Source organism: Gracilinanus agilis, chromosome 4 (assembly GCF_016433145.1).
Source record: "Gracilinanus agilis isolate LMUSP501 chromosome 4, AgileGrace, whole genome shotgun sequence".
In the NCBI taxonomy this organism is placed as follows: domain Eukaryota; kingdom Metazoa; phylum Chordata; class Mammalia; order Didelphimorphia; family Didelphidae; genus Gracilinanus; species Gracilinanus agilis.
In genome coordinates, this window is record NC_058133.1 from 215,815,812 (window position 1) to 215,839,999 (window position 24,188).

Consider the following 24,188-nt stretch of genomic DNA (forward strand, 5'->3'; position numbering starts at 1 on the left):
TCCTACCCATGAGCAATCAATAGCTTTCCAATTGTTTAGATCCAGTTTTATTTGTTTGGAAAGTGTTTTGTAGTTGTTTTCATATAATTGCTGTTTGTTTTGGTAGATAGATTCCTAAGTATCTTATATTGTCTGAGGTGATTTTAAATGGTGTTTCTCTTTCTACCTCTTGCTGCTGTGATGTGTTGGAAATGTATAGAAATGCTGATGATTTATGTGCATTTATTTTGTATCCTGCAACTTTGCTAAAGTTGTTGATTATTTCTACAAGCTTCTTAGTTGATTCTCTAGGATTTTTTAAGTAGACCATCATATCATCTGCAAAGAATGATAGCTTAGTCTCCTCATTGCCTATTTTGATAACTTCAATTTCTTTTTCTTCTCTAATTGCTATTGCTAGTGTTTCTAGTACTATGTTGAATAATAGAGGTGATAATGGGCATCCTTGTTTTACTCCTGATCTTATTGGGAAGGCTTCTAATTTATTCCCATTGCATATAATGCTTGTTGATGGTTTTAGGTATATACTGTTTATTATTTTTAGGAAAGGTCCTTCTATTCCTATACTTTTCAGTGTTTTCAATAGGAATGGATGCTGTATTTTGTCAAAGGCTTTTTCAGCATCAATTGAGATAATCATGTGATTTTTGTTTGTTAGACTGTTGATATGGTCAATTATGTGGATGGTTTTCCTAATGTTGCCCCATCCTTGCATTCCTGGTATAAATCCCACCTGGTCATGGTGGATGGTCTTCTTAATTACTTGCTGGAGTCTCTTTGCTAATAGTCTATTTAAGATTTTTGCTTCTATGTTCATTAGGGAGATTGGTCTGTAGTTTTCTTTCTCTGTTTATGATCTCCCTGGCTTTGGAATCAGTACCATATTTGTGTCATAAAAGGAATTTGGTAGGACTCCTTCTTTGCTTATCATATCAAATAATTTGTATAGTATTGGGATTAGTTGCTCTTTGAATGTCTGATAGAATTCACTTGTGAATCCATCAGGCCCTGGCGATTTTTTCTTAGGGAGTTCTTTGATGGCTTGTTCAATTTCTTTTTCTGATATGGGATTATTTAGATATTCTATTTCTTTTGCTGTTAATCTAGACAATTTATATATTTTAAATATTCATCCATATCTCCTAAATTGTTATATTTATTGTCATATAGTTGGGCAAAATAGTTTTTAATGATTGCCTTAATTTCCCCTTCATTAGAGGTGAGGTCTTCCTTTTCATATTTGATCCTGTCAATTCAGTTTTCTTCTTTCCTTTTTTTTATTAGATTGACCAGTACCTTGTCTATTTTATCTGTTTTTTCAAAATACCAGCTTCTAGTCTTATTTATTAATTCAATAGTACTTTTACTTTCGATTTTATTAATTTCTCCCTTGATTTTTAGTATTTCTAATTTATTTTTCATCTGAGGATTTTTAATTTGCTTGCTTTCTAATTTTTTAAGTTGCATGCCCAATTCATTAATCTCTGCCCTCCTAAATTTGCTAATATATGCACTCAAGGATATAAATATCCCCCTGAGTACTGCCTTGGCTGCATCCCACAGAGTTTGGTAGGATGTCTCATCATTGTCATTCTCTTCAATGAAATTGTTGATTGTTTCTATGCTTTCTTCTTTCACTAATTGGTTTTGGAGAATCATATTGTTTAATTTCCAATTGTTTTTTGATTTGCCTATCCAGGTGCCTTTACTAATTATTATTGTATTGCATTATGATCTGAGAAGGTTACATTTATTATTTCTGCTCTTTTGCATTTGTTTGCAATGATTCTATGCCCTATTACATGGTAAATCTTTGTGAATGTTCCATGTGCAGCTGAAAAGGAGGTGTATTCCTTTTTGTCCCTATTTATTTTTCTCCACATATCAATTAAATCTTATTTTTCTAGGGCTTCCTTCACCTCTCTTACCTCTTTCTTATTTATTTTTCGGTTTGATTTATCTAGATCTGAAAGAGGAATATTTAGATCTCCCGCTAATATGGTTTTACTATCTATTTTCTTCTTGAGCTCTGCCACTTTCTTCTTTATGAATTTGAATGCTATGCCACTTGGTGCATACATATTGAGCAGTGTTATTTCTTCATTGCTTATACTGCCTTAAATCAGGATGTAATGACCTTCCCTGTCTTTTTTAATCATATCTATTTTTACTTTGGCTTTGTCAGAAACCACAATTGCCACTCATGCCTTCTTTTTCTTATTTGACGCCCAAAAGATTTTGCTCAAGCCCTTAAACTTGAACTTGAGTATGTCCACCTGCCTCATATGTATTTCTTGTAGACAACATCTGGTAGGATTTGGTTTCTAATCCACTCTGCTATCTGCTTCTGTTTTATGAATGAGTTCATCCCATTGACATTCAGAGTTCTAAGTATCAGTTGTGCATTACCTGAAATTTTCGTATCCTCCCTTTTTCCTACCCCTTCTTCTTAAACTATTTCCTTTTAAACCAGTGGTTTGCTTTAAGCAGGTATCCCGTATCCCCTCCCTTGATTAACTTCAATTTCTACCCCCTCCCTTATTATTCCCCTCTTTTTATTTTTAAAGGCCTAATGAATTCCCTCCCCCTTCTTCTCCCCTCCATTTTTTGACCTCCCCACTTCCCTGCTCCCCTTGTTTTATCCCTTCTGACTTTCTCAGTAGGGTTAGATAGAGTTTTATACCCCAGTGGATAATATAGTTACTCTTCCCTCTCCAGTTTGATTACACTGAGAGTAAGGTGTAAATATTACCTCTTAATGCTCTCTTCCTCTCCTTCTTATAATAGTATTTGTCCCCTCCCCTTCCCATGCCCTCTTTGTGTGTAATAGAGTATCCTATTTTTCTTATTCACTCAAGTTTCTCTTGGTGTCCCCTACTATTCACCCCCCTCTTTCCCACCCCCTATATCATCTTAGACCATTTAGTGTTCCATCCTCTCCCTATGAATTATTTTTCTGATCATTATAATAGTGAATACTATAATATTGAATAGAGTTCACTACAGAGAATTATACATAGCATTTCTGCACATAGGAATACAGATAATTAGATCTTACTGAGGCCCTTAAAAAGGGAAATTTAAAAATTATAAGTTTTCTTTCTTTCCCCTCTGTTTCTTATTTACCTTTTCATGTTTCTCTTGATTTTTGTGGTTGGATATCAAACTTTCCATTTAGCCCTGGTCTTTTCTGTGCAAATACTTGGAAATATTCAATTTTGTTGAATGCCCATACTTTCCACTGGAAGTATATAGTTAATTTTGATGGGTAGTTGATCCGTGGTTGAAGGCCCAGCTCTCTTGCCTTCCTGAATATCATATTCCAAGCCTGGTGGTCTTTTAGTGTGGAGGCTGCCAGATCCTGTGTGATCCTGATTGGTGCTCCTTGATATTTGAATTGTCTTATTCTGGCTTCTTGTAAGATTTTTTTCTTTTACATGGAAGCTCTTGAATTTGGTTATTATATTCCTGGGCATTTTCTTTTCTGGTTCTGTTGTAGAGGGTGATCTATGGATCCTTTCAATGTCTATATTACCCTCTTGTTGTAGAACTTCAGAGTAATTTTGCTGAATAATTTCTTTTAGTATGGAGTCCAAGTTTCTACTAATTTCTGCTTTTTCAGGGAGACCAATGATTTTCAAATTGTCTCTGCTAGAATGGTTTTCTTGGTCTGTCACTTTCTCATTGAGTTATTTCATGTTTCCTTCTATTTTTTTCAGTCTTTTGACTTTGTTTTATTTGTTCTTGCTGTCTTGAGAGATCATTAGCTTCTAATTGCTCAATTCTAGCCTTTAGGTACTCTTTTTTCTTTTCTATCTGGTCATTTTTGGTCTTCAGTTGACTTGCCTCACTTTCCTTTTGTGAAATTCTGCCTTTCAAACTGTTAGTTTCTTGTCTGATATCTTTTTGAGCTATTTCCCATTTCTCTAGCCAAATCTTTTCCTACTTTCTTGTCATCTCAGATTTGAACTCTTCAAGAGCTTGTGACCAGTTTTCATTATTTTTGGAGGGTCCGGATGTGATTGCTTGTTTTTTCTCCTCTTCTGTTTGCTCAGTTGTCTGGATTTTCTCTGTGTAAAAGTTGTCAAGTGTTAAAGATTTCTTCTTCCTGTTCTTAATCTTTCTCTTTTGGCCTTTCTGATTCTGGGTTGCCATTGTTAGCCCAGCCTGTTCTCAGCTTTATCTTCACGCTCAGGATCTATCTGTGCTCAGGGTCTGTCTGCGCTCTTTTGGCTCTTGAGGTCTCACGTCTGGTTGTTTTCAAGGTCAAGCCCCCTGGTGAACCTCCTTGCTTGATCCTCTGCTGGAGGTTCCTTTACAGGTCTCACGCGCTTGCTTCCACAGTTGTATACCCATCTGCACTGGTTCCCCACTCAGGGTTTCAGAGCCTTCGCTAACACCTGTGTTGGCCTCTGTCCATGCCTGAGCTCTGTTTCTGTGTTCAAAGTCTCTGTGCATTCTTTAGCCTTTTGGGGTCCTAAGTCTTGCTGCTTTTGGGAACAGGCCCTGGAGCTGCCAATGATTCAATGGGTGTCCCAAACTTGCTCTATTTCTTTTGAGCTGGCTTTGGTGTTGTAGGTGGTGTGTGTGTGTGTGGGCGAGGGGTGGTGGTTGCTCAGCCCGCGATTTAGTGAAAGCAGTTTCACCCCTTTATAGCATGGAAATGCCTCGATTCCACGTACCTTCCATGCTGCGCCCTGTTGTGGGGTCCCTCCGTTCATCTGGATTTGTTTTTATGTCCCCTTGAGGAGTCCTGTATGTTTTGGTTAGGAGAGATTAAGTGCTGCTTTTTACTCTGCGGCCATCTTAACCCGGAAACTGAGTATTGCTTTTTAATACAGTTGGAGATCTGGTAATATTAGCCCAGCTTCCTTTACATTTTAAAAATTGGTGACCATGATATTTTTTATCGCTTGTTCTTTCAAATGAATTTTGTTATTATTTTTCTAACTATTAAATAATTTGGGGGTAATTTGATTGGTTAGGCACTGAAAAATTAGATTCATTTAGATAAAATTATAATTTTTGTGTTTTTTTCCTTTTAAGTTCATTTATTCATTTAATTAATTTAGAACACTTTTCCAAGTTTACGTGATTCATGTTCTTTCCCTCCCTTCCTTCTACTCACCTTCAATAGCCAATGAGCAATTCCCCTAGTTTTTACATGTATCATTGATCGAGACCTATTTCCATATTATTAATATTTGTGCTAGGGTGGTCGTTTAGAGTCTACATCCCCACTCATATCCCCATTATACTATGTGATCAAGCAGTTGCTTTTCTTCTGTTTCTACTCCCACAGATCTTTCTCTGAATGTGGATAGCATTCTTTCTCATAAGTCCCTCAGAAATGTCCTGGACCATTGCATTGATGCTAGTAGAGAATTCTATTATATTTGATTGTGCCACAGTATATCAGTCTCTGTGTATAATGTTCTTCTGGTTCTGTTCCTTTCACTCTGCATCAATTCCTGGAGGTAGTTCCACTTCACATGGATTCTTCCAGTTCATTATTCCTTTTAGCAATATAGTATTCCCTTACCAACAGAAATCACAATTTGTTCAGCCATTCCCCAATTGAAGGGCATACATTCATTTTCCTTTTTTTTCCTACAACAAAAAATGTGTATCTATAAATATTTTTGTACAACTCTTTTTTCTTATTATCTCTTTGTGGTATACGCCCAGCGGGGGTATGGCTGAAACAAAGGACAGGCAGTTTTTTAACACTCTTTGGGTATAAAATTATAAATTTTATTATATTTTACCAGCTGTCTCCTGAGCAATTAATATTTTTCCATTTTAGATCTGGCTTTAGTCATGTGAAAAGTCTTTTGCAACTAGATTCATATAATTTCTATTTTTCTCTTAGCAGATTTTGTATTATCTATAGTTATCGCACATGAAAATGCTGATGATTTATGGGGATTCATTTTATACCTTGAAACAAAACTTGTTGATTACTTCAACTAAATTTTTAGATGATTCTCTAGAATCCTCTAAGTATAGAATCATACTATCTGAAAGGAGTGATAGTTTTATCACTTCATTTCTACTTCTTATTCCTTCTTTTTCTTTTCTTATTGCTTCACCTAACATTTCCAGTATAATATCCATTATAGTGATGAGAGATATAGTTGTTTCACCATTGATCTTATTAGGAAAGCTTCTAATTTGTCTCCATTGCACACTTATTATAATTTATGGATAATGTTTACTAAGCATTTTATTTTTTTCCTTTATTTAATTTTAATTTTGGATATTTTCCCATAGTTATATCTTTCATGTTCTTTCCTTCTTCCCCAAACCCCTCCACCCCCCACCCCCGCCATAGCTGATGCACAATTCCACTGGGTTTTACATGTATCATTGATTAAGACCTAATTCCGTATTATTGATAGTTGGATTAGAGTTATCATTTAGAGTCTACATCCCAAATAATATCCCCATCAGCCTATGTATTCAGGCAGTTGTTTTCCCTCTGTGTTTCTACTCTAGCAATTCTTTCTCTGAATGTGGCTAGTTTTCTTTCTCATAATTTTTTCTTTCTCAGCCTTACTCTGGATCCTTGCATTGCTGCTAGTAGAGAAGTCCATTATGTTCGATTGTACCACAGTGTATCAGTCTCTGTATATAATGTTCTCCTGCATCTACTCCTTTCCCTCTGCATCAATTCCTGGAGGTCATTCCAATTCACATGGAATTCATCCAGTTCATTATTCCTTTCAGCACAATAATATTCCATCACCAACAGATACCACAATTTGTTCAGCCATTCCCCAATAGAAGGACATTCCTTCATTTTCCAAATTTTTGCCACCACAAAGAGAGTGTAGAAGTCTTTTTCCTTATTATCTCTTTGGGGTAAAAACCAAGCAGTGCTATTGCTAGATCAAAAGGCAGTCAGTATTTTTAATTTTTTTTTTCAGACAGTTTTTTAAAGCCCTTTGTGTTCCAAATTGCCATCCAGGTTGGTTGGATTTATTAACAACATCAATTAACATGCATTAATGTCCCAATTTTGCCACACCCCTCCAACATTCACCACATTCTTTTGCTGTCATGTTAGCTAATCTGCTAGGTGTGAGGTGGTATCTCAAAGTTATTTTGGTTTGCATTTCTTTAATTATTATAGATTTAGAACACTTTCTCATGTGCTTATTGATAGTTTTTATTTATTTATCTGAAAATTGCCTGTTCATGTCACTTGCCCATTTATAAATTGGAGAATGACTTGATTTTTATATAATTGATTTAGTTCCTTATATATTTGAGTAATTAAACCTTTGTCCAAGTTTTCTTTTATAAAGATTTTTTCCCCCAATTTGTTGTTTCCCTTCAGATTTTGATTGCATTGTTGTTGTTTTTTGTACAAAAACTTTTTAGTTTAATGTAATCAAAATTATTTATTTTACATTTTGTAATTTTTTTCTAACTATTGCTTGGTTTTAAAATCTTTCCTTTTCCAGAGATCTAACAAGTATACTATTCTATGCTCACCTAATTTACTTATAGTTTCCTTCTTTATATTCAGGTCATTCACCCGTTCTGAATTTATTTTGGTATTGGGTGTGAGATCTAGATCTATTCATCTAGACCCAATCTCTCTCATATTGTTTTTGAATTTTCCCAGCAGTTTTTGTCAAATAGTGTATTTTTGTCCCAAAAGCTCAGTTCTTTGGGTTTATCATAGAGTGTCTTGCTGACATCACTTATCCCAAGTCTATTCCACTGATCCTCCCTTATGTCTCTTAGCCAGTATCATATTGTTTCAATGCATATTGCTTTACAGTACAATTTAAGAACTGGTACTACTAGGCCATCTTCCTTCATGTTTCTTTTAATTATTTCCCTTGATATTCTTGGTATTTTATTCTTCCAAATGAACTTTGTTATATTTTTCCAGTTCAGTAAAAAGTTTTTGGGTAGTTTGTTAGGTATAGCACTAAATAAAGAATGAATCTTACCAGATTCTTTTTATGACACAAATATAACACTAATTCCCAAACCAGGTACACCAAAAAATAGAGAAAGAAAATTACAGACCAATCTCCTTAATGAACATAAATGAAAAAATCTTAAATAAAATACTAGCAAAAAATCTTCAGGAAGTTCTCACAAGGATTATTCACTATGACCAGGTAGGATTAATACCAGGAATGCAAGTATATTTTTACATTAGGAAAACTATCCATATAATTGACTATATCAATAACCAAACAAACAGAAATCACATGATCATATCAATAGATGCAGAAAAAGGCTTTGACAAAATACAACACCCATTCTTATTGAAAATACTAGAAAGTACAGGAATAGAAGGACATTTCCTAAAAGTAATAAATGGTATATATCTAAAACCATCAACAAACATCATCTGCAATGGGGATAAATTAGAAGAATTCCCAATAAGATTAGGTGACAAATGAGAATGCCCATTATCACCATTAATATTTAATATTGTATAGAAATGTTAGTGATAGCAATTAGAGAAGAAAAATAAATTGAAAGGATTAAAGTAGGCAATAAGAAAACTAAGCTATCATTAATTACAGATGATATGATGGAATACTTAGAAAAAACTAGAAAATAAACTAAAAAGCTAGTAGAAATAATAATTTTAATAAAGTTACAGGATACAAAATAAGCTCACATAAATCATTAGCATTTCTATATATTAAAAAAAATCAACAGCAAGAGGTTATAAAGAGAAACTTTATTTAAAATCACTATAGACAATATAAAATATTTGGGAATTTATGTGGCAAGACAAACTCAGGAATTATATAAGCACAACCAGAAAACACTTTTCACACAAATAAAACTAGTTCTATAGAATTGGAAACATTGTTCATGGGTAGTATAAGCTAATATGATAAAAATGACAGTCCTACCTAAACTAATTTACTTAATTAGTGCCATACCTTTCAAACTACCAAAAATGTTCTTAGAGAATTAGAAAAAAATTATAATGATTCTCATCTGAAAGGACAAAAGATCAACAATATCAAGGGAATTAATGAAAAAAAAATATGAAGGATGGGGGCCTAGCAGTGCCAAATCTTAAACTGTACTTCAAAGCAATAATCTTCAAAATAATATGGTACTGGCTAAGAGATAGAAGGGTAGATCAATGGAATAGACTTGGGGCAAATGACCTCAGGAAGCTAAAGTTTGATAAACTCAAAGAACACAACTTTTGGAACAAGAATTAACTATTTGAGAAAACCTGCTTGGAAAATTGGAAAACAGTATGGGAAAAAAGTAGGTTTAGGTCAACATCTCAAACAGTATTCCAAGATAAATTCAAAAATGGTTAAATGTCTTAAATAAAGGGTAAAATCATAAATAATTAGATGAACATAGAATAGATTACCTGTCAGATCTATGGGAAAGGAAGGATTTTAAGACCAATCAAGAGATAGAGACCATTTCAAGATGTAAAATAAATAATTTTAATTATATTAAATTTAAAAGTTTTTGTACAAACAAAACCAGTGCAACCAAAATTAAAAGATAAGCAACAAACTGCGGGGAAAATTATGACAGTATTCTCTGGTTAAGGTTTAATTTCCCAAATTTATAAGGAACTAAGTCAAATGTACAAAAAGTCAAGCTATTCAATCGACAAATGCTCCAAGGACATGAATAAGCAGTTTTCAGATGAATTCAAATCATTAATAATACAGGAAAAAAATGTACCAAATCCTTCCTGATTAGAAAAATGCAAATAAAAGCAACCTTACACCTAGCAGGTTGGCCAATATGGCAGCAAATGAAAGTGACAAATGTTGAGGGGGATGTGGCAAAATTGGGAAACTAATACATTGATGGTGGAGTTGTGAATTAATCCAACCATTCTGGAAGTCAGTTTGGAACTGGCTTACAAGTGTCTTAAGAGGTCTTGTTTGGACTATGAGTCTTATCACTAACTTCATGTCTCATGTCCTTACCTCTAAATCTCAGTGTACAAAATTAAGCTACTTAGGGTTTAGATAAGAGTAAATTTTTCTTCCAGTTACTGATGCTTCACATGAGATATTGCCTGCAAAAGTAATGTGCTAAACAGATGTTTTTCACTGGAAGAAGTACTGAGATTTGGTACTACGGGAAAAGATATGTCACCATATAGCTCAGCTATTTCCTAAGGTTGATGATGACATAACATAGATAGCATTCAAGGACACTTCATAACAATAAAACATGACAGACATATATTCAAATATCTCTATAAATAAAAAAGGAAAACAAAACTCATAGAGGACAAGTTTGAGACACAGACACATGTACTTGTACATACATGTACTTATACACACACTCTAAATTCAACCCCTCTGAAATTCTTTATGGATAATAAAAAAATTTCTTCTGAGGCTACTGATTTTCATAGCATATTTTTGGTAAGACCTCAAAAGTCATTAATATATTATTGCATCATCTATAAAATATATTAATATTAACTTTGCATTCATATGCATTTAAATGCAAAAGTAATATTCCATTAAGATTAATTATTTTTATCACAAGGGAAAAGAACAGGACTGACTTCATTTATCTGAAATATTTTCATATTGTGTTCAAAATGCTTGAGATGTTCCCATATTTTCAAATAGTATACAATTACCTCAGAAATATAAGATGAATTTAAAGTGACATGACAATCATGATCACTCCTCTTCTTTTTTAGCACAAACTCTTTTATTTTTCTTCAGAGCAAAAGAATCCAGGAAAATTCTTTTTTAGAGGAGTTGGTTTTATCATCACCAGACATCTTAGACTCCTAAAATACATATTTCTTTAATATTTTATTTCACAGACAATGTGAATTTATATTCTTCTTGATTCACAAAAGTATCATGATACCATGCATTTTCTAGTTAATGGACTCCAAATGACATCCATTTTCATTTTTTCCCTTTATATTTAGAGTATTTTTCCATGGTTACATGAATCATGATTTCTCTCCCCCTCCACCTTCCTTTCTCCCCTTCCCAGAACATTTTATTCATATTTGTAGAAGAGTGAACTTATAACATAAAAAAACCTAATCTTATCTCTATTAAACTACGTGATTGATCATATGTTTTTCTTCTGCATTTCTGTTCCCACAGTTCTTTCTGTGGACATCCACTTTCAATAAATAGTACTGCCAACTTATTCACTGCCAGTAGCCAGAACAATATCTTAGGTATACTTTTTTGTCACACATTTCAACAGTAAACAAGGGGCATAGTTTATTATTCATTATTATATAGCAAAAATATTCTGTTATCATTGTGTTCTCAAGAATAAATCCCAACATCATCCCCATGAAATATCTTTTATCCAAATAATTCACACACACACACACACACACACACACACACACACACACACACACACAAACATACACAGACACCATTCCTCCTCGTGGCATTTATTTAGGAATAGGAGAAAGACTTAGTTCTTATTTCAGGGGGAAAAATCCAGAATTAAATGAAATGATACACCATATGATTAAGAGTTTCACTTCATGAGTTAGAAAAAGACAGGAAAATTAGTGAAGATTACAAAAAAAGGGAATAAAGAGCTTTTTATTAAGATATCCCCCCAGTAATTGAAACTATTTTAAAATAGAATGCAGTATCAACATGTCATGACTTTACTCTCATTTGAGGTAATCAGAGAAAAACTAAGTGGTCACTTGTTGAGTAAACTGTAGAAGTATGAGTTTATCTAGATGGCTTCCAAGTTCCCCTTTCAACTCTGAAACTTTCTCACATTCATACTTCCAAGCCGCTTGAAAGAGAGACTATGGAAGTTTGTGCTCTTTTTAACTCTTAATAGCAGCTGAAGATAGGCTAGGTTGAATTTTAGAACTTGTATTTAAAAGGGGTATTCATTTTAAATTTTGATAAATGCTGCCTCTGAGCAGCAGAATAAATGAAAACTGGTCTGAAATTTCTCATATGAAAAGACACATTTGATGAATTCCCATACAGCTGTGTATTGTCATCTCTTGTTCCAAAGCTATACTATAGACAAAGCAAAGGTGAATTGATAATAAGCCTGGAATTTTCTAGGCCTCGAGGGAACCTTCTTTGAAATAATGAAAAATATTTTGTCTCTTAGAGATAGAGAAAATGTATTTATAATAAAAATAAGCAGTTTTCATTTATTGGTGACACATACACAAAGAAGGTAAATGGGAAACAAGTCCAAAGGAAAAGATTCTGGAAGTTATAGATTCATCAATAGGAATTATAAAGTGATTGGTGTTTTGGAGAACTATATTTAGGAGAGATTCAGCATAGTATAGTGGAAAAAAGACTGTCCTTATTGTCAGAAAGACCATTGTTCAAGCCCTTCTTATGATTCCCACTAGCTTATGTGATAACCAAAAATGTATTTAACCACTTAATGATCTAGGTAATTTGAAAACTACAAACTAGAGAGGAATGGTTGATATAGGTAAGCAAAGGGAGTTTCTACATTTGCAAGTTTCCATTACTGACAAAATCAGTGGGGACCCACATCCCACATAATCAGAGAGCATTTTATTAGATTCAGTAAAATATATGATGGAAAGAGTTTTGGCTTAGAGTTGTAAAATCCTGGCTTTAACTACTACCTTCAACATGTGAGTAATGGGAAAGTCATTTAATCTCTCTAATTCTTAATTTCTTCATCTTTTAAATGGAAATAATAGTATTACATCTTACACACAATTATTATGAATAGAATATGAGATGAAAAAAGTAAAAGCAATAACTTTTATATGAAAACAGGAAACCAAATGGCAAATAATTTATCCACTAGTGAGCCAACAGTGTGGGACATGATAGGTTCATTCTAGAAATATAATTACAAAAGCTAATAAAATGAAATCATCACTGACAATTTTTAAAATATTTTACCATGAATCTTAAATTTAAACTCTTTTCAGGAATGGTCATGAGTCTCTCTCTCTCTCTCTCTCTCTCTCTCTCTCTCTCTCTCTCTCTCTCTCTCTCTCTCTCTCATCATTATCATCATCATCATTAGTAGCAACTATGAAGCTACATGTATTCCCTAAATGGAAGTAAGAACATTCAGAAATGATTCTCTTCTTAGAGTTCATCCTCGTAATGCTCCATTTTCCCAAAAGTATATTTTGTCAGCTAAATGGTAAAATGATTTCTTTCTCATCCTCAAAATGGCTTTCTTCTCCTTTAAAATATAAAATTTTCTTCTCAATTTGGAGCTCTAACTATTCCCTTAAGACATCAAAATTATTCCTTCTTCAAATCATGAATCAGAAACACTCCATTCTCCTAGCTCACAGAACTTCATCTTCCATGGCAATTCTCAGTTCATTCTTGTTTCATTTGATTACTGAGTTCTGTGACAAAATGATTGCCCTCCATGGATTCTTTAAATCCTGAAGTGCTGACTGATTGCTCTCAATATCTAACAGGAAGGAGAAAAAATAAAAATAAAACCCTGAGAGCTAGCTTCAAGATTTTCTTACTTTTCTTTGGTAGGTATTATCTATGCATATGTATGCATACAAATATATGTCTTTTGAATTTATAAATTGATACATACAATTTGCATATATTTTCAAAAAAATCATCAGTAGAGTAGAAATAATGTTGTGTGCAGATGCAAAGCATGGAATCCCTGCAAAGGTACAGGGATAGCCTCACCCAGAATTCCAGGGGACCCCCTTGGAGAACTTTGGGTGAGGGGCAGTTGAAAAGGGTTGAAGTCAGTTATTTGGTGGGAGTGGATGTGAGCAGACATTCTGCTTGCTACTGCTGACTTGGGGTTTCACCTGAGGAGGCCATTGTAGCATAAGCCAGTGGTTTCTACTCATAGGGTTAGTCTATTTGTTATTACTATTCTTCATTAATATAATTATATAATTACTTAGTGATTAGAGAGTAAGATATTTATCAATAGCAAGAGAGCCAATTTTAGTTATGTGCTTCATCCCCTCCAGTGAGACGGGGGAAAGGGGGCATCAATTTAACAGTTCAGGGTCACCTTTCCTTTATCCTAAAAACTTCATTAACTTCTCTAATTTTCCTTGTTAATTCCTAATATAACTTATTACCTTCAAATCTGTGCCTGATAATTATTTGAGAAGATACTTACAATTCAGTCTGTACATTTAGTTTGAATCCTGTTGGCTGCCAGTTTAAGTAGATCTCCTCTGTCCTCAACTGTTAGATAACTAATTTCTATATACTCATCATACTGACCTGTGAGGAATATAAATTTAAGAAAAGGAACATCAATTGGGGTTTCAGCCATAACTGAAACATACCAGAAGAATCTTATTCCTGTCTTCATTACCAACTGAAGCAGAAGCAGTTAGAGGGGGAGGGGTTTGAGAATCAGGAGTGTTTTACCCCCTCCTTTCCTCACTGTAGCCTGTCAATCTCTGGCTCTTGACTTAAAGCTCTATTTGGCCCTGACACATTTATCTGTTATTATCATCATAACAATAAGTTCATAAATGGAAATGCTTCAAACTAAACCAAACAATATTTAAAAGATTTAATATTTAACATTTGCAAATATTGATGTGTTTCTTATTCAAATTCAGCATAATCACCCTCCTGTGGTATACATTATTCTAACCCAGAGATGTCAAATGTATGAAAGATTACACTTATACCATAAGATTCTTGAGCAGAGCTTGAATCATAAATGTAATTAGAAAATATTTAACAAAAACTAAAAATACAATAAAACAAAGATAATGTTAATAATTATTTTTTTCATGACCTACAGAAATTTAGTCCTGGCCATCTCTACAGACCTGAAGGCTAAGTTGGCCAGGATCCCAGAACCTAAGATGAGAATCAACCTTGGGAATTTTTATAAGTGATGGTATATAATGTTTATATATATATTTCATTTTTAATATTTTAATAGATATAGATATGGATATACATATATTTATATAGCATACACAATGCATTAATAGTACCCAGCTATTAAAATTATAATTTTAAAATGTTATTCAAAATTCATAAAAATCAAACAAATATATAAGAAGTATGAATGATGAAATTTTGAAATGAAGTCTTTCTATAGTGGTAGTGGCTATACTTTTGAAATTATTGAAGTTTAAAAGTATAAAACTTTTGGCACATCTTGAATACACATACACATGTATATAAGCACCTTTGTCCAATCAGCGTGAACCATTTATTAGAAGTTTCATTGCATATTTTGATTGGACTGGAAGGATTTCTCATATTTTATGTAGTTAAATTTTTGAGAAGTAAAAATTGGAATACATGAGACCAATTCAGGCGATTATTTGCTTTAATCAGGAACTAGCTCCATGCATTTATATATACACACATAAGCATATATCTCCCAACCATCAACTAATCACCAATTCACACCACGAGCAATTGACCCCAAACGACCAAATGATGCCCAGCAGCCTACTTCCCCACAACTGCCAACCCAAACTGTCAGCAACTGACTCCCTCTTCTATCCTTTTCCTACCACACTTCCTGTCTCTATGGTTTCTCCTTCCTGTCTCAATGGTTTCTACTTCCTGTCTCTATGGTTTCTACTTCCTGTCACTGTGGAGTGGTTAATCCCTACACATATCTATGGTAAGAGGACCTCCAGGTCACCTATTAAATTAAAAAAAAAGGAATAAAGAATTCCTTTTTACATCTTTAAATATGTGCATCTCGTGCTTCTTTTGAGGTATTGCAGTTCTTTGTAGAGCACAAACCTTTTTTGATGCAAGCATTGCATGCCAGGCTCATGAGTCCTGTGCCATTGTCTTGCAGTAGATACTAAAGTTTTTCAGAGAAACCTTGAGACTGTCCTTATATTGCTTTTTTTTTTTTTTTACCTCCATGTGAGTGTTTGCCTTGTGCTAATTCTCTTTAAAATAATCTTATCAGAAAAATGTATATTTGACATTTGAATAATGTGAACAGATCATAGGAACTGTGTTCTCTGCAGCAGGGTCTCAATGCTTGGCAGTTCATCATGAGAAAGAACATTAGAATTTAATCAAATTTTGTGCATGTATCCTCAAAGCAAACATTGGCATTAAAAGACTATGACATTGTGAAAAGAAGAGATATACAGGATGTGAGAGTAAAGAAAATGATGTGTAAAGTGCTGAAATGATCATCAATTTATCCTCTTCAACCTAAACATTCACATTAACAAAAGTGGCAATCCCAATACAAGAGAGCTGACAGAAGATCTAATGTCAATAAATTAAAGTGCTTCCCAGTGTAGCAAATTTTTCTTGCTCACTTTGATGGAAAGCTGAGCCAACACACAGTTGACAACAATGGAGAAGAAAAGGAATGGATGGTTTTCAGGGATGTAGCCTATGGAAATGCATTTACTACTTTGAGCTAGAATACTGGCAGGCATCAGGATTGATTTGATGAAAATGATGAAGAAATTCAGAAGACATAACACATCTATAGAAATATAGCAGATATAAACAAATAAGCTTAGCTCCTACTTATTTTTGATAATATTTTTATTTTCATATTAGCCTTCTTGCAAAATAAATAAACACAGGATGAATAATATTTTAAAAAAGGATGCTTCTTTGAACTCAAGTTCTTTAATTCTCTCTGTGGAAGAGGAAAACATTTTTCATCATAGTTCCTTTAGAACTGTCTTCATCAGAGTAGTCAATACTTTCACAGTTACACAGTGGTCTATAGATTCTGCTCATTTCTTTTTGTATCTGTTGGTATGAGTCTTCTTAGGTTCTTCTGAAACCATTCTGCTCATCATTTCTTATACATTATTTAGTCACAATTATATAACACAACTTGGTCAGCTATTCTTCATTTCATAGACATCCCCTCAATTTCCAATTCTTGTCACTATAAAAAAATATTATTAGATCCTCTGTTGTTTTCTTCTATCTCTTTGGGATACAGAATATAGTAGTGATATTGTTGAGTCAAAGGGTATGCAATATTTATAGCCCTTTGGGCACAGTTCAGATTTCTTCTCTAGAATGGATGGATTAGTTTATATTAACAATGTATTAGTTTCCAACCTTACTGCCATCCTTTGATCAAGAAAAATTCTGCTATTTTGAAAATGAGACACTGAAGCTGAAACACTATTTATTCAAAACTGAAATAAATAGCATGCTATATAATGATTTATAATTCATTCTCAATAGACTCTCTATCAGGCCCCCTTCTAATCCTAACATGCTGACTACTTCCTCTAATGATTATAGCAAGCCAAAATCACCTAAAAAAAGAACCTCTAGCACGAAAAAAACTTTACCTGACCATACTCATTATTCTTCAACTTTCACTAGTTATAGCCTTCACCTCATCAGAACTAATCATATTTTACATCTTATTCGAAACCACCCTAATTCCAACCCTAATTATTATTACCCGTTGAGGTAACCAAAACGAACGACTAAACGCAGGCCTTTATTTCTTATTCTACACCTTAATTGGATCCCTCCCCCCTACTAGTAGCCCTTCTAAACTTAAACAATAACCTAGGCTCACTTCACATCCTAATAAATTACATTACCATTAGCCCACAAAGCAATACAATATCTAGCTCCATATTATGGTACGCTTGCATAATTGCTTTTATAGTCAAAATACCCTTATATGGCCTGCACTTATGACTCCCTAAAGCCCATGTAGAAGCCCCTATCGCAGGGTCAATAGTATTAGCAGCCATTCTACTTAAATTAGGAGGCTATGGGATCATACGAATCACCACATTCACCGAACCTATAACCCCCCACCTATTTTACCCCTTCATTATCTTATCCATATGAGGAATAATCATAACCAGCTCAATCTGCATGCGCCAGACAGATCTAAAATCACTAATTGCATACTCCTCCGTCAGCCATATAGGATTAGTAATTATCGCTGCCCTAATACAAACCACAATCAGCTTTATAGGGGCTACCTCACTAATAATTGCTCATGGCCTGACATCCTCCTTATTATTCTGCCTAGCTAATACCAACTATGAACGAATTCATAGTCGTACTATAATCCTAGCTCGAGGCCTACAATTAATTCTACCACTGATATGTACATGATGGCTACTAGCTAGCTTAGCTAACCTAGCCCTACCCCCATCCATCAATCTCCTAGGAGAACTAACAGTCATTATTTCATCATTCTCATGATCCAACTTTTCCATTCTCCTCCTAGGAATTAACACAGTTATCACTGCCCTATACTCCTTATATATGCTTATTACCTCCCAACAAGGAAAATTTACCCATCATCTCATCCCCATCTACCCATCCCTTACACGAGAACATATACTAATGACCTTTCACATCTTACCACTAATTATACTATCACTTAACCCAATATATATCCTAGGAATAACATACTGCAAATATAGTTTAACAAAAACATTAGATTGTGAATCTAAATATAGAAGTTTAAACCTTCTTATATGCCGAGAAAGTATCAAGAACTGCTAACTCCTGAGACCATAACTAAAATTATGGCTTTCTCACTTTTAAAGGATAGCAGTAATCCATTGGTCTTAGGAACCAAAAACTTTGGTGCAACTCCAAATAAAAGTAATCAATCCTATTCTCAATTCAACAGCTCTACTATCAATTATACTACTAACACTACCTATCCTCCATAGCCTTATATTTCCTAATAAGACTAAACACTTTCCTTCCTATTGCAAAAACATAATTATATTAGCCTTTTTCGCCAGCCTACCTCCACTATTTACTTTTATCTACAATGGCCAAGAGTCAATCATCACTAATTGACACTGATTTTCAATCCACTCATTCTCCATCTCAATAAGTTTTAAACTTGACTTCTTTTCCATCATCTTTATCCCCATTGCCCTATTTGTAACCTGATCCATCCTTGAATTCTCCCTCTGATATATACACGCTGACCCTAATATCTCCCGATTTTTTAAATACCTGACTACCTTCCTTATAACAATAATCATCTTAGTTTCAGCCAACAACCTATTCCAACTTTTCATTGGATGAGAAGGCGTAGGAATCATATCCTTTATACTCATCGGCTGATGGTATGGACGAACAGACGCTAATACCGCAGCCCTCCAGGCCATCCTATATAACCGCATTGGAGACATTGGCTTTATACTATCTATAGCCTGACTAATACTAAATAACAACTCATGAGATCTTCAACACATCTTCTCAACTAACATAGATACTATTGCCCTCCTTGGCCTAATTATTGCAGCCACCGGAAAATCTGCCCAATTTGGGCTTCACCCTTGACTCCCTTCCGCCATAGAAGGACCAACTCCCGTATCAGCCTTACTCCACTCCAGTACTATAGTAGTCGCCGGAATCTTCCTCCTAATCCGATTCCATCCTATAATTGAAAACAACCAAATTATCCTCACAACCGCTCTATGCTTAGGGGCCATAACAACTCTGTTCACAGCCATCTGCGCAATTACACAAAACGATATCAAAAAAATCGTAGCCTTTTCAACATCTAGTCAATTAGGCCTAATAATAGTTACTGTAGGCCTCAACCAGCCTCACCTAGCATTCTTACATATCTGCACCCATGCCTTCTTCAAAGCAATGCTATTCCTATGCTCTGGATCTATCATCCACAGTCTTAATGACGAACAAGACATTCGAAAAATAGGAGGACTATTTAACTCAATACCTATCACATCCTCTGCCTTAATAACAGGCAGCCTTGCACTTACAGGAACCTCTTTTCTAGCAGGCTTCTACTCAAAAGACTCAATCATCGAAGCCCTAAATATATCATACACAAACTCATGAGCCCTTGTTATAACACTAATTGCCACTTCCTTAACCGCTATGTACAGCCTACGTATTATCTTCTATGCCCTCCTAGGCTACCCCCGATTTACACCAATAACCCCAATTAATGAAAACAACCCTAACCTAGTTAACCCTATTATACGACTCGCTCTAGGAAGCATTTTTGCAGGCTTCATTTTAACAGCTAACATTCCTCCAACATCACCCATCTCCATAACCATGCCAACCATAATCAAACTATCTGCCCTAATAGTCACCCTTCTGGGCCTTTTAATCGGCTTAGAACTAAACTCTCTTAGCAATAAACTCATAAACTCAACTAACCATACTGTCTTCTTCTCTAATTTACTAGGCTACTTCACTCACATTATTCATCGAATGACTCCCCTAATAAACCTATTTATAGGTCAACGAATTGCTACCATACTAATTGATCTTAACTGATACGAAAAAGCAGGACCTAAAGGTCAAGCTTATACTCACTCCTTAGCATCTTCAAAACTTTCCTCAGCTCAAAAAGGACTAATAAAAACATACTTCCTATCTTTTCTTGTCTCAATAACACTCATTCTAGCACTTATGTAATCTCCGCCCACGAACAACTTCTAATACAACATAGATAGTAATAAATAAAATCCACCCTAATAAAGCTAAAGCTCAACCACCACATCAATACAATAACGAAACACCATTAAAATCTTGACCAATACAATGGGTCCCAGCAAAATCAAACAACTCAATGGCCATATTAATATGAACTTCTCCAGACAAATAATATCATACTGCTTCCATCAATAAAACAAACAATAACATACTCATAGCCACAACATTTCCAATTCATGTCTCCGGAAACTCTTCTGTAGCCATAGCAGCAGTGTAACCAAAAACTACTAGCATACCACCTAAGTAGACTAAAAAAACAACCAACCCCAAAAATACATCTTCTAAACACACCACCACCGCACAGCCTAAACCCCCACTAGCAACCAAACTTAACCCCCCATATACTGGAGAAGGCTTAGAATCAAAAGCTACAAACCCTACGATTAATAATAAAGAAATAAAAAAAATAATTATCATTTTTATTTTTTTAGCATGGACTTTAACCATAACCTATGGCATAAAAAACCATTGTTGTATTTCAACTACAAAAACTTAATGACCAACCTACGAAAAACTCACCCCCTTGCAAAAATTATTAACCACTCCTTTATTGACCTCCCTGCACCCTCTAACATTTCAGCCTGATGAAATTTTGGATCTCTCTTAGGGATCTGCCTAATCATCCAAATCCTTACAGGACTATTCCTAGCTATATACTACACATCAGACACACTAACAGCTTTCTCATCAGTAGCCCACATCTGTCGAGATGTAAACTACGGTTGACTAATTCGCAATCTACACGCAAATGGAGCATCTATATTCTTCATATGCCTATTCCTTCACGTAGGACGAGGAATCTACTACGGATCCTACCTATTCAAAGAAACCTGAAACATCGGAGTAATCCTACTCCTAACAGTTATAGCAACCGCATTCATTGGATATGTTCTCCCATGAGGACAAATATCATTCTGAGGGGCCACCGTTATTACTAACCTCCTATCACCCATTCCTTACATCGGCACAACCTTAGTTGAATGAATCTGAGGTGGCTTTTCCGTAGATAAAGCAACATTAACCCGATTCTTTGCCTTCCACTTTATCCTACCCTTCATTATCCTAGCCTTAGTCATTGTCCACCTATTATTCCTCCACGAAACAGGCCCCAGCAACCCGACTTGGAAAGTGATTTTTCCAAGAATTGAAAATGTTTTAGCTATAATTGTTTTTCTTGCTATCTGTCTGGTTAAACCTAGGATCATTACTGAATATTCAGGGTCTCAAAACAAGAATTGTGCACTTTTTGAAGGGAATTTTTGCTCAGTTCCTGTAGCCTACATTATTTTCATTTTGGGGAAATTTGGACTTAACCTCTAATTCCATTGATATTTAGAAGTTGTTCTAAAGAGAAGCATCTTTTCTGCAATTCACAGTCTTATAGAGCAGCCTAAATTAATTAGAATTTAAGTGATTTGCACATGTTCACAGGGCCAGAATATTTCAGAGGCAAGATTTGGACTCAGGTCTTGGCAATGGGAAGGCTAGTTTTCTATCCACACGCCTGATTACTTTAGAGGTAATAATTTACTATTAAAACCTGTTTTAGAGAGGAATATATAATACAATACAAATCAATACAATACTATACTATACAATATACAACACCATATGATACGGTATGGTACGATATGAAATGATACAATACAAAATAACATAACATGACATGACATAACATAACATAACATAACATAACATAATATAATATAATATATAAAAATATAGTATAATTAATATAATAAATATAATATAACCTAATGTAATACAACATAACAAAATGTAATATAACATAATATAATACAACATAACATAATACAATACAATATGATATAATAGAATGTAATATGCATATGATATAAAATAATATACATACAACATCATATAATATAATGTAATGTAATGTAATATAACATAACATAACATAACATGATATATATGATAAAATTTCTTTTTGTTCTTTTCATTTTTCTAGATTGTATATCAATACCCTTTTAAATAATCATTTACTACCATTTTGCAATCTCTGTTCATTTTCTTCCTTTCACCCCTCCCCAGGAAGGTAGGTAATATGATATAGGTTGTATAGGTGCCATCATAGAGTTATTTATGTTGTGAAACAAGACACATCTGGCTTACACCAAAAAAAAATAATCATGGAGGGAATAAAGTGAAGAATGATGTTTCAATCTCCTTTTGGACTCCATCAATTCCTTCTATACTGTTAGATAGTCTTTTTGTCATGCATATGAATAAATATTTGTTGAAAAAATTAAACCATAATTAAGTTTCTGTTTCATGGAGGAGCTAAAGACCATAGTTTTGATTCTGTATTTCTCTCAAGAATACTTTAGTCACTAGATATCAGAATACTAGATTAGGGATGCTTTCCAGCTAAATATTTTTATCAGTCACATAGATTTGAATTTTTACTCTTCAAATTGAGAGATTTCTGAACTTATTTTTTCCTTGGCAATATTCATAATGTATATAAAAATGCTATTATCTGCTTTCCACAAAATACTGTAAGCATTTAATAAACTAGAACTACAAAGATTATTTAAAATCACATGTTATGTGGGACTTCTGTTCTGTTTGGCATGTTTTTATGAAATATGTTTCATGTAGTAGGTAGAATGAAATGGGAAGTAATGAGAAAGTCATTAGATAGGGATAAAATACAATCAAGGAACAAAAAAAATGTCATAGTGATGATCAGTTATTGGAATTCCGTCAATCAATAAACATTTATTAAAAACAGTTTGTATGCCAGGCTGTTCTAAGCTCTGGGAATACAAAAATAAGCAAAAAGCATTTCCTGCTCTTGTGTAAATCACAGACTAATTGGAGAGATGACTATGTACAAACAAGCTATAGAGAGGAAGAAACAACAGTTAATAGCACCAAGGCTTAGATTATCAAATGAGGTATTCTTGCTTATGTATTCATTCAAAAATATTTATTAAATTTCTACTGAAGTAGAGCACTGTATAATACTTTACAGGAGAAAACAAACAAACAAACTTTAGAGAAGATTTTCCTCCGAAAACTTAAAGTATTAGAGGAGGTAATATTCATAGCTGTTGCAGTTTTAGATTCCTCAACTAGTATCTCCACGCCTGCTACTCATTTCAAAGAATACACAGTATATAAACTGAAACATGAATTAGACATTTCAGAATCTATTGAATCCAATACAAATATTGGATACATTTGGCCATGAATTGTGTTTTACATTAGGAGAAAAATTGCCTCATTACTGCCACTTCCATGTCATATGAAACAGTCCTTCAACATTGTAGCCAAGAAGTATTCTGTTGATCCTATTCTAGGCTCTGGAACAAAATGTAACTCAGCATACCCCTGTGATTAGTGGAATCTGGTGAAGGACAAGAAATAGCCAGTTTGCTTGGTGTATCTATTAGTCTCCTGTTGCTAGGGAGGGAACTTCATACTGTGGCTAGAATAGGAGCCTGGTAGTAATGACTCATGAATCCTATTCCTGTCTCTCCTGCTGTCTCAATTAATGACCCTGGACAAGTCACTTTACATTTTTGGGACTAACTTTGACTACTTGATGAAATATCCACATTTTTAGAAGGTTTTGATAATTTTATTTCTAAAGTTTATTTTAATCCCAAAGGATTGTAATTTTGAGGTGTCTGTTTCTTTCAATGGCATAATCTTCTTCCCTTTTTCCCAGGTTCAAAACAGCTACATTATCTTTGGTCACTCATTATC

General features: G+C 34.2%; 1 pseudogene; it reads left to right on the forward strand.

Annotated features, from left to right (window-relative positions):
• The first annotated feature begins 20,610 nt into the window (after positions 1 to 20,610).
• LOC123246221 lies at positions 20,611 to 21,770 on the forward strand (annotated as a pseudogene).
• Positions 21,771 to 24,188: the final 2,418 nt, after the last annotated feature.